This window comes from Callorhinus ursinus, unplaced genomic scaffold (assembly GCF_003265705.2).
Source record: "Callorhinus ursinus isolate GAN/ISIS: 27379988/994484 unplaced genomic scaffold, GSC_fseal_2.0 scaffold9, whole genome shotgun sequence".
Taxonomy (NCBI): domain Eukaryota; kingdom Metazoa; phylum Chordata; class Mammalia; order Carnivora; family Otariidae; genus Callorhinus; species Callorhinus ursinus.
Window position 1 is genome coordinate 35900859 of NW_027397071.1, and position 11833 is coordinate 35912691.

An 11833-nucleotide genomic window follows, 5' to 3' on the forward strand; every position below is an offset into this window, starting at 1 on the left:
TGTTCAGGGGTGACCTAGCACATAATGAAGGAAAAAACATATTTAATATGCTCATTAGTGGTATTTATTAGGAGACTTATGCCAGGAAGGAATGATCATTCAGAAACAACATTTTCATCAGGCAAAGTACCCCCTAGAGAGCCTTATTGTCCCCAGGAAGTCCAAACATGAGCCATGTTAACATCTGAACAATGGTATTTCTAAATAAAGTAATTAACAGGCATATGTGTCCTGACAATCTAGACATCAAAGGACAAAAATTTCACATCAAAATCAAACAATAAAAACATCAAATAAGAAAGGGCAGCCACTGTTGTTCTAGTAAATCTGGTCTGATGCATTTTTAAAGTGTAGTTATAAAAACTGTTATACTGAGTCAATATTTGTTTTTTCTCAATGATTACCATTTCAGATTTTCTGTTTACAAGTCAGAGATGATTTTTCTCCATTTTTATGTTCCACAATCAGCCTGGGATTTGGAAACCAAACTGCATCCTCACTGTCTCCTCTCCTGGCCATTGATAAAGATCTGTAATTACAATGAGGCCAAAGATTTTCTTGATGATGTCAAGAGGCAGAACACAATCTCCCCTGACGTTTCCTGAACACATTACTCTGCCATGCCACCAGTCAAGGTTTCTTATGTCAGTAAAGCAAAAGGCAGGGCTGGAAGGAAGAGAAATAGCCAGAACGCTTCTCATTCTCCTGCACAGCACAGCCAAGCTGCACAAACTTTACTGTGTCCTAGAAGAGAAAAACTCCTCTGCTTGGTAGCTTTGCTCTCTGTCCTAGCTAGAGTCACATTCCAGTTTGGGGCCAAATTCTAGATCAAAGCCCATCCATTTAACAAAGCCAATAAAGTTGGGCTGATTTTGATTATTTAACAGTTAACATTTGCCACACTCCTTCCTTCCCTCATTGTCAGGGTGTCCTCCTCTGTGCATGAGAGGTAGTGGGTGATAGTGGTTAAAAGGTCATGGCCTCTGGAGCCAGGTGGCTGGGATCCATTGTCTAGCTGTGCCATTCAGCAACTATTTGACCTGGGACAACTAACTATATCTCTTAAACCTCATTTTCTGTAAAATGTGGGTGAATATTTACATTGCAATTTGTTCCTAAGGATTGAATTTATAAAACAACTAGGGGGCTTAGAGCAAGGTTTTGCAGACAATAAGTGCTAAATACATTTAGACCGTTGTTGTTATTATTATTATTATTTGATATTACTTGTATTGGACGCTGATATTTGGCTCACTTAACATACGTTCCAACATTTGTTTAGTTTCCTTTTCTTTACTATTTAGACCAGAAAGTTAAACACAAATGTCATTGACTCCCTTCCAGTGAGGCTGCAGGACTGTGATCAGTTTCTTCCAATCAGTGCACCTGCATAACATGGCAACCAGTCAAAGGGAAATCAGATGCTCTGGACAGCATGGTGGAATATGGGCATCCATATGGCTGCATAGTTTCCTAAGAATGGGTATCAACTTCACGGTCATTTCCCCTAAAAGAGTTCCATGGTGTGGTTGAGCATTTTTCCTGACTCCGTGAAACACAATCTGGTTCTCTGACTTCTCTGATGTTCCATAAACTATCAACTATGCCTTAGTAAATTCATTCTTACTTAAACTATTTGGAATGTACTCTGCTATCTGCAAGAAAAACCCTGGCTGTCACACAACATCATTTAAGATTCCACGGAGCAGTATGGCCCTATATCTTATAAGTGATTACAGTATACAGAAAAAGGACCACTCTCATGCATGTGACCAATCCTGCTCCAAACAGTTGTCAAATAGTTGGATCCATTTCCTGTAATTCTTTACGCCATGGTCAGCTTCAGACTCCCAAAAGAATTAGAGACATTGGCTCCAATGATTGCAACACATCCACAGTTTTCCTCCTGTACATGGTGCTTTCTCTATAGCCTTCCTTTCACACTGAGCCAGAACAGCGTGGTTAGTAAAAAACCCAATGCCAATTTTGTGTCATTGGAAAGGCAAGAAATTTCAGTATAAACAATGTAGACAAAGTTGGTGAATTCCTGGTTTAGAGATGGTCACTTTCCAGAAATTCCAGAAACTTTCCAGAAATTTCTGGTTCCGTTGCCAACCCTGCCGTTTTTTGAAAGGCACTTCAAGGCTTATATTTATTTTCCATCCACTTAATCAGTAAGGTGTCAAGATTGTTCTCAAGGAATCATGAATCAAAACTTCCCAGTTAGATAAGGACAGAGTTCAGAACAAAACATAGGTCTTATAGTTACTTGTTCAGAACTGTTTTTACTACTCTTTACTATCAGTCTTAACCAACCAGGAGTTATGCTCAGTTCAGGTATGATCTGATTGAGGAAAAGACTACCTTATGCTTTCAGTTCCTATATATTACAGATACTAAATTATAATTGAAAGCTTTTTAATAGACTTGTCATGGTCATTGACTGAGAGCATCATAACTCTTAACGTAATACAATAGGTAGTAATGTAAGTGACTGTTGCCACTCTGATTAATCTAATTTAATTAAATCTTGGTTATTTTTAAATACATATTTAACCATACCAGCATAGATAATAATAGCAGGACAGTATTTTAGTATGTTATTATATTTATAGCAATTACATTTAATATCAGTTGATCCCTTGGGGTATTTTATTTGTGATTTGCAATGTAAAAATAGAAAGGTTGTCTGATGGTAACACAAATGCATCCAGGCATTTAGAAAGTAAATTTCTTTCAAAGAGCCTCCAAGAGTCTTTTGGCATTCTCCGTGTCTGCAGTGCTTTCTTGTTCCCAACCTTTCCTTCCCCGCCCTCCACAGTTTCTCCCACTCTTCAAGTGGGAGTTATTTTCTTCTCCACCTAGTCCTTCCTCATCACCTGGGCTGGATAAAATTGCTCCCACAGCACTATTCTCTTAATGCATATGGAATTTATTGAACACTGCTGTATATTGCAATTTCTTTTCTACTTAATTTTGCTTCCCAATCAGAGCATTAGCCAAATCTTAGAAGACATATATCAAGTCTCATGCTTCTGTTCTCTGGTGCCTTGGAATGTCTGGGGCTTTTCACAGAGACAATGAATATTTGATGAAGGACGAGGTCCCAAACTCAACCTCCTAAAGGGGGTGGCAAGTCAACATAACAGTGTCACGAAGCCTAATACAAGGAATATGGGTATAAACTGCTTGCACTATGACCTAGCATAAGGCTACCTACTCACATGGCCTCTAAAATGCAGTGTGGGCTTAATGAAAACAAAACAAAGCACACCCAGATGTCATGTCAAGCCCAGTGCCTGCCAAATGTGTCCCTTAAACAAAACACCAGTCAGCCCTCTTTCCTACAGTAAACATCAGCCAAGAAAGCTAAACCACCTCTCCTGGGGATTGAGTTAATTTTCTTTCTTCCTCTAATCTCAAGTGAGGAGTGTCTGTATAGAGGTCGAAGAGTGTCGTACTCATTAGTCAGTCAATGGTTTGGTCTTATTAAAATAAAAGAAATGTTACATTATCATAGATTTATAACTTACAAAATGATTTCAACCTACATTTTTTTTTCATGAATGAGAAAACCAAGGGTGGAGAAGAGTCAATCGTCTTGCCCAGGTTCATGCACAATCTAAATGTGATGGAGATATCACTAAACCCAGAATATCTGATGCCAACCCCAGGGCTCTTGACACATTATTTCTCTCAGCACCAGAATGCTACTGTTATTTATGGGCCCGGGCTCACCACAGAAGGGAGAGGCACTTCTCATTGAGAGAGGAGCCAGTTATGTAGGGCTTGGGTTTTTCTTTACCTTTTGTGTATTTTTTTCTTTTAGTTGACATACAAGATTCCACATAGTATCATGTGCTTATTTTCCATGTAATTATCTGCTATTTTCCATTCACCATTTATGTGTACATGTTTGCAAATGATGACAATTAACATCCTCAAGACTTTATCCACTTTGCAGTGCTTATCCTAAATTCAAAGACATAAAAACACACACATACACACCATAATTTACCTTTCAGAAGAATGTCTACATTGAACAAACCAGCAGCCAAATTGAAAATTCAAAATTGCATCTGGAGCTAATGAAAAACAAAATAATCTACAATAATGCCAGCAATGATCAATAAAATCTGTAGTATTCAAGGAGTAATACACAAGTGGTTTTCATTGGCTGGGTGGGTTTTGGACATTGGTCTGCCAACCCACTTTCCTTTCTTCCATGGACTCAGGTAAACTTTTCAACTTAGGAAAGGAGTCACCATTTTGTTTTGTTTTGTTTTGCCATGCTCACTCTATCTGGTGAAAAGTTACATGAGCAAGCCTCCTCAAAATTTAACTTGCTGAGGGACTGGGCGAGAGGATCACAAGCATGACACAGAATGACTGAGAGTGTGGATATGCTGCCCTGGAGTTTCAATTTTGATAAGACAGAAAGAGAAGAAGGGGGCGGAGTGGGAGTGGGGGAGAGTGGGGAGGGCGGGGAGTTTGGGGACAGCTATAGTCCTCTCAAGCTTCTGCTGTAGTGAACCAGGAACACTGGGTATTGGTTATAGTTAGTGAAGAAAGACAAGGGGCAGGAGGAAGCTGAGAGAGAAGCGCAGTGTGGGCTATTGCCTTCAGGAAATTTCCACCGGTATTCACAACAGTTTCATCACTCAAAATATAATTATTTCATTATTTTGCTTTGCTAGTTCTTGACAATTGTATACCTGTCAGTCCTCAAAGCTGAATCAAGAAACAATAGAAAAATGGAAAGAAAGTGAATATTGTGAAGAATAATATCTATGTTACCTCTTACTTAGGTGACCTTGACAATATGACAAAACCTTCCAAAGACCAGCTACAAAATGATATCCAAACAGTTTGGTTCTGGATGTGTTAACTGTAACATTTTATTTGAATGCTTCCATTGAGGGTTGTTAAAAAAAAATGGCAGAGGGGAGTCTTCAGTTAATTTCTGTGGGTTCTACAGTCTCATATAAATTTGAGGCCCAGAGACCACAGCTACTCAGGAATTTATATTTATAATTATAACTGAATACTTATGTTGAAAGAAAACTAATTTCACATTAACATAACTTTGTAATGAGGTACTCTGAATGTCACACTCAAAAAAATCCATTGCAGAAGTTGGTAACCTGTGAAAAGAAACAATATAGTCATGTTTAAATCTGCCAATCACAGGTTTTTCTTTAAGAAAAGTCCACTATAGAATGAGAAACTACCAAAAAAAAAAAACTAAAGATTGCATATCTGTATGTTAATATAGTATAATAAATAAGAAAACCACCATAATCATTTAGGGGAAACATCTGAATTATTTTATTTATGGAAAAGAGGTTTTTTATAAATGCTTATAAGAAAAATCAAGATTATTCAGATTATTAGACTTATTACTGGGTAAGCCCTGAAATGACTATTTCACTATCCCTGAAAAGTCAGTTATTTTAGTGATTGGTAGCATCTTACGCTAGTATTTTTAAGGGATAAACAAACAAAAAAAAATTCATTATGATCTAGATGCAAGAAACTTGGTTTTGGGAATGAAATATAACTTAGGAAAAGATAAAAGTCAAAGAAACAAAACTGGTGGTGCAGACTTACATCAGTGATCTCTTCACCATTCACAAATCCTATGACAATACTTTTCAGGGCAGAAGGAAACCAAACCACAGATGAAAAGTGATCCTGACACACTTTCCTTCAGGATACTGGATAGAAGCTTTCTCTGCTTTCCTCTGTGAAATGTCATCTGAGCAGGGAAGTAAAGGAAGAGGAAGACACTGGAGAGCAATGGGGAAGGAGGGAAGAAAAGGAATCTGTCTGGAGAAAGAAGAAAGAAAGGGAAGGAGAATACCCTAATATAGGTTAGAGTAAAAGAGAGATAGGGAAAAAATTCATAGAGGGACATATGCCCATGGGTTAAAAGGAAAGAAAGAACTAGCCAAATGATAGGGAGGAAAAAGGGAAGAAAAGAAAAAGAGAAAGAGGGCGTCTGGGTGGCTCAGATGGTTAAGCGTCTGCCTTCGGCTCAGGTCATGATCCCAGGGTCCTGGGATCGAGTCCGGCATCAGGCTCCCTGCTCCTTGGGAGCCTGCTTCTCCCTCTGCTTCTCTCTCTCTCTCCCTCTCTCTCTCCCTCTGTCTCTCTCATGAATAAATGAATAAAATCTTTAAAAAAAAAAAAGAAAGAAAGGAAATAAAAGAAACATTGTTTACATTGTCTAATAAGTAGAAAGTATGATGCTATTTTTGCCACTCATAATAGAAATTAGGAAACCAAGAAAAGTTCTCATGTGAAGGTTACACTCAGTTATCTCTCAAACAGGACCTCTAAAGTCAAATGACGATTTTTTTGGGGGGGGCAAATCATTTAGTGGAGGACAGAGATAAAGAAGTGACTGGAAACTTTGTGATATGTAGTGAAAGGGAGGATCAATTTACAATTTGTGTTTACAGAATGTAGACATGTTTGTATTTACTTTGGAGTCAGTAGACAGCATGATATGTTGCATCTTGGAATATCTTTTTCCATTGGGTAAAACATGAATTTTTGGAAGTAGAATCCTATGAATAACTGCTTTATTAAACCAAAGCTGAACTAAAGTCCCTTGTTGATTTATTTATCCCACCCTGAGAGGCAGCATAGGAGGAAAAAATATTTTACTTCAACATACAGCTAATCATTTCATATTTCTTTGCCAAAACAGAGGTACTTTTAGCCACAGTCATGCTCACTTGTGCATCATGCAGCATTCACATGGTGGGGAAGAAAGCCCTGATATACAAACCATCAATTCATGATCCTCTTATGGAAACTTTTCTGTACCTTTACTAGAAACAATCCCATTTGGTTCTTAAAGTCCTGAATAAACTGTTTATCTACTTTGAAACTTTATGTTTATTATTTGGACTTGATGCTTGTCTACATTCTCACTTTCAACCTGGCCAGCTGGGGAAATAAAGACATATCCCGTTCTTAACATGTTTCTGGATTTGCTTAGCTTAATAAAACACTGATAGCCATACTTTGAAGGCAAGCCACCTCTAGCCCATCAATTTGACTCTATGATCTTTGAACTGCCCTCTTCAGAACCTTCACATTAAATGTCTGCTGGGAAGCCATGAGTTGAGTGTTAGGACCTAATCCTTGATTTCTCATAATGCTTTGGCTTAGAGTTTAATTCATGTGCATTTCTTTGCATGTCTTTAACTAGTGTATTCTATTCCCATGATTCTAACAGAAACTGCATTTGTCAAGGGCACTAATGAGCTCTATATTTTCTAATTCAATTGGCATATCTCCAGCCCCAATTTTTTGGAGTAACATTTGACACAATCTCTTGCTATCCTTGAAACCATCAGCCCTTTCTACTTCCAATGTGCTTTCCACAATGGAGAGTGTGTACAGCGAATTATGTTTAACAGACTTCCTGGAACCTGTGATTAAAAATGGGCTTTTGTTTTCAATAAATCAATGCCTTCTCATGTGAATTGAGAGGCAAAACTCAGGGGAGGGCAGAATTCCTAGTGGTTTGCTACTTCTGCCTGACAGGCAGAATCTTCAGAGGATTTATTTCTGCCATAGAACCACTGGTAGAGTTCTCAAAGGCCAGCCATTATATTCAAGGGTTTCAAGTGTGAGGTGTCCATTTAGTTTTCGTAGAGTGTGTCAGAGAGCTTTGATTCTAGATCTGGCAGTAATATTTTTCTGAATCATGCCAGTAGGAATGGAATTCTGTAGTCATGTTGCCTGATCTTAGAAGACGCATAGTTCCCATGGTGGCTGGGTTCCCTGTTGTAGCTTGAGAATCATTTCTAAAGTTTAGAACTTAAGTCTTTCTTCAGTCATTCAAACAATTCTTAATACTCTGTAATAAAAGCCTTTCTACCCTTAAAACCATCAGTGTTTCCTACATCTCTCTCATTCTCCCTCTATCTCCTACAAGACTGATGTATTGAAAGAACAGAGAGGAGGTGTTAAGTGTAGAGATACCACCTACTCTAGTTTGTATAGGCTCTTCTTTTAACACATCAATCTTGTTCCAACTACCAAGACATTTTTAAGCTGTTTCTTCTGTATCCAGCACTCTTCTTCCAGTTATTTCTTGTGCTTCACTCCTTCTATTTGCAGGTCTCAGTTGAAATAGCACTTTCTCAAAAAGGCCTTTCCAAGACTACCAAATTATTCTGACATCCTATACATTCCCTCATTGAAAATGTAAGACCTAAAGCTATATTTACTTGTTGATTATCCCTTTTCCCTCATTATAATTTAAGTTCTGTGATGGCAGAGATCTTGCTTGTGTTCTTTCCCACAGATGTTAGAATAGCACAGACTGTATGGTTGGCATTGAGTAAATGTTTGCTGAGTGGAAAAAAAGATGAATGAATAAATGAATGGTTTAAGAATGTGTTTACTGTTTTCAGGAATTAAAGACTGAAACTATGTAGATATTATTTATCACATGATTATTTTTTCTTTTACTTAAATACACACACATATCTGTATATATGAAACATATAGAAATTATCATTACTCTTCTTCTTTTAGATCTCTATCTCAAGGTAAACCTCAGAAAAGAGAGAAAATCTTCCTTTATTTCTCAAACAATCTTTGTACCTGTCAACTTCCAAGTCCAAGCTCTCAGATGACAAAAATTTGTTATTATTTTTAAAATAAACTTTTAGAGTAGTTCTAGACTTACCAAAAAGTTGCAAAACTAATACATAGAATTCCTATATACTCCATGCTCAACTTCCTCTATTATTAACATCTTACATTAGAAAGGTACATTTGTTACAACTAATGAGCCAATATTGCTAAATTAACAGATGTCCATATTTATCAGATTACTTCAGTTTTTACTTACTGTCTTTTTTCTGTTCCAGGTTCTCATCAAGGATACATTACATTTAGTAGTTGTGTCTCCTTAGACTCCTCTTGTCTGCAAGTTTCTCAGACTTAACCTTGATTTTGATGGACTTGAGAGCTTTGAGGAATACTGATCAGGTGTTTTGTAGAGTGTTCCTCAGTTAGGCTTTGGCGTATGTTTTCCTCATGATGAGACTGGGCTAATGAGTTTTAGCGAAAAAGACCACAGAGCAAAAGTACCATTTTATCAAGAGTATATAAGGTCAACATGACTGTTGATACTGAATCTGGTCACCTGACTGAAATAGTGTCTATCAGGTTTCTCCATGGGAAAGTTACTCTTTTCCCCCTTTCCAGATTGTACTTTCGGGAAGGAATTCACTATGTGTGGCCTGCACCACCTTCTGAGGACAAATTATCTATATAAATTATTTGGAATTCCTCTGCATGGCAATTTTTCTCTTATCCCCTGTTAATGTATTTGCTGAATTACTTATTAATGTAAGTATGGACTAATGGGTATTTATTTTATACTTTGGATGATAATCCAGTATTACTTTATTTTGTAGCTCAAATTGTTCCTGCTTTAACCATTTGGGAACTGTTTAGTTGCCAATGTATTTTCTGTGTCCCTTCAACATATTCCCATAATTAAGGGTGGTTTTTTTTTTTTTAATTATAACTTCCTTACTTTCTGTCACTACAAGATGCACTAAGCTCATGTTGTGTGTTTCCCACCCATTCCTAGAATCATTCCTTTCTCCTAGGATACTTGGTTCCTTTTATTGGAGAATCGTATTAGAAGTCAAGATTTGAGCATAGATATGCTCATTGCTACTTGGGTGTTTTTGCTTCTAAACCCTCTCAGACAAAACACAGAAATGTGTGTGTGTGTGTGTGTGTGTGTGTGTGTGTGTGTGTGTGGTATGTGTGTACTAACCCATGTATATGCTCATATCTATAAAAATTTCATATGTAACAATTTATATCTGTATTGTCAAAATAAGTTCCAATTGATGTCTCCAATTCCAATCCATTACCATATGAGGCATTTTATCTCCTTCTCCTTGCTGATATGTAATCTTGCAGCATCTGCTGTCAAATCAATGAGCTATTCAATCCCAGTATGTATGCATAATGGTATCAGCAAGAGTACAGTGCTTGGTTTTTTGTGCATTTATTTTTTGTTGTTTGTTTGTTTTTGCCTTTAGTTTCAAAGATACCACATGTTTCCAGAGTTATTTATGTTAGTGTATTCTTCTCTTACCTCTTTTAGTGAGGTTGTTTCATACATTTGTACTATGGTTAATTATTTTGCCACATTCTACATTCCATCCACAGATACATCATCTCCTAAATATTTTTTTAATTTGTGTACATGAAGATTCACTCTTTATACTCTGCAATTCTATGAATTTTGACAAATGCATAGTGACATGGATCCATGATTACAGTGTCATGAAGAATAATTTTAACCCCCCCAGATATATCCCTTGTTTCACCTATTCCAATCTCCCCAAAACCAAACCCCTGGCAATCATTGATATATTTACTATCTCTGTAGTCTTGTTCATACAGTGTGAAGCTTTTCCATACCAGCTCCCTTCACTTAGCAACTTACCTTTATGTCTTTTCATGGCTTGACAGCCCATTTCTTTATTATCACTGAATGATATTCCATGTGTAAATATGCCACAGTTTATCCATTCTGCTATTGAAGGACATCTTGGTTACTTTTAGTTTTTGGCAGTTATGAGAAAGCTGCTATTACATGTGCAAGTTTTCATGTGGACATAAGGCCACTCCAGAGATAGCCATCAGAGATAAAGGAAAGCTGCCCTTTACTTATCAAAGAAGCTCTGTAGCTTTCACATTCTAAAAAATCTAAGTTTTCGGGTGGCAGAAATTGCTCAATACATTTTTCTTTTTTAATTATATATACTTACTCTTTTAATTACATATATCATTCCATAAAATCTTTCCTTGGAACATATATAGTTCTGGTTTCATAAAACCTTTCATTGGAACACATATGGTTCCCTTGTTAAGACACCATTCACCCATACGAACATTCACTGATTTATTCCCTGCCAAAAGTCTGTGGGTGTTTTAACAGTCATGTATCTGGCAATGTACCATAATACTTCATTCTAAAAACTGAAAGTCATTTAACATTCATGGAGATTAAAAGCTAGCTGAAGATAGCAAAGCAAGACCAGAAATGTAGTTAGGTGCTTAGTAGAATTTTGTGCTCCTCATTTACTACATGGTCTTCAAAATAAACATGTGGGCAGAAGAGATGTGGATGGAAGTCAACAATATTCACAAATACCAAATAAGGAAAATTGAAACTACAAAGGCACCTGGGTGGCTCAGTTGGTTAAGCGACTGCCTTCGGCTCAGGTCATGATCCTGGAGTCCCGGGATCGAGTCCGGCATCGGGCTCCCTGCTCAGCGGGGAGTCTGCTTCTCCCTCTGACCCTTCCCCCTCTCATGCTCTCTCTCTCTCTCTCATTCTCTCTCTCAAATAAATAAATAAATAAAATCTTTTTAAAAAAGGCATATTCATATACTTTGTGTTTATATGATTCAGGGATACAATAAAGACAAAGTAATCTGAAATCTTGTTACACAGAAAAATAAAATAGAAAATGAAAGTCCATAACCTATGAAGGAAGACAGACAAAGCCAAATATATTGAATAAAGAGAGAAACCATGGAAGGTATGATCAAAGTGTCATAGATCAGTACATGTAGATGATTACACAAAAGAGCTGAATATCATTTACTGGTAAATCATATTGTTATAAAATCAATTTACATTTAGTTCTCTGCCACATGGTAAGATCATTCATCTTGTAACACTTCCATTTCTGAAGTCACAACTGCATGAGTGGGCAATGAAGTAGAAAGTGAAAATTTAGGCAATATGGACAATTAATGTAATTATCTA